At 32.0% G+C, this 1000-nt stretch overlaps 1 pseudogene; it reads left to right on the top strand.

The window, feature by feature from the left end:
* The window catches only part of LOC101579928, a 23156-nt pseudogene that overhangs the window by 19792 nt on the left and 2364 nt on the right, over positions 1–1000 (top strand).

Consider the following 1000-nt stretch of genomic DNA (forward strand, 5'->3'; position numbering starts at 1 on the left):
TATTCCAGAACCTGTGGGATACAAGAAAGCATCCCTAAGGGGAAAGTTAATACCAGTGAATTCTCACATCATGAAAACAAAATAAGTGCAATAAACAATGGAATGCTACTCCTCAAACCTCAAGTAAAAGAAGAGCAAGTCAAGTCCAAAGGCTATACAAGGGAAGGAATTATAAAGATTATTGCAGAAATTAACACATTTGAGACTAAGAAACTAATACAATTATGAAGAGTTGTTTCTTTGAAAGAATAAATTAAAATTGATAAATCCCTAGCCAATCTTATACAAAAAAAGGAAAGAAAAACTCTTAAATTTATGCAATGAGGAATGAAAAGGATCAAATCACTACAGATCCTGTGGAAATTCAGATCATTAATACCTATTTTGAAAATCCTTACTCACATAGAATGGAAAGCACAGAAGACATGGGCAGACTCCTAGATATGTCTGAATTACCAAAGCTGAATCAAGAAAATAAAAAAAAAATTGAATAGCCCTATATCAGTTAATGAAAATGTAATTAAAAACTTACCAACAAAGAAAATCCCTGGTTCTGATAGATTCACACCTGAATTCTATAAGAAATTTAGAGAAGGCTTAATGCTAACACTCCTCAAACTCTTCAATTAAGTTGAAAGGGAAGCAATCTTCCCAACTCATTCCTGGAGGCAAATGTTACCCTGATACCAAATCCAAAGAAAGATCCAACCAAAAAAGAGAGCTACAGGTCAATCTCCCTAATGAATATAGACACAAAAAATGTTCAATAAGATACCAGCAAACAGAATGTAGCAAATCATTGAGATTATACACCATGACCAAGTAGGATTTATCCCAGGAATGCAGAGATATTTCAACATATGCAAATTCAAATCAATAGAGCCAAAGACAAAAACCATATGATCACATAAATAGGTGTAGAAAAAGCTTTTGATAAAAAAAATCCAACACTTATTCATAATGAAAATTGGAAAATAGTTCTTTTCTGTAATTAGATTTT

The sequence above is a fragment of the Octodon degus genome, unplaced genomic scaffold, assembly GCF_000260255.1.
Source record: "Octodon degus isolate 3935 unplaced genomic scaffold, OctDeg1.0 scaffold00238, whole genome shotgun sequence".
Classification (NCBI taxonomy): Eukaryota; Metazoa; Chordata; class Mammalia; order Rodentia; family Octodontidae; genus Octodon; species Octodon degus.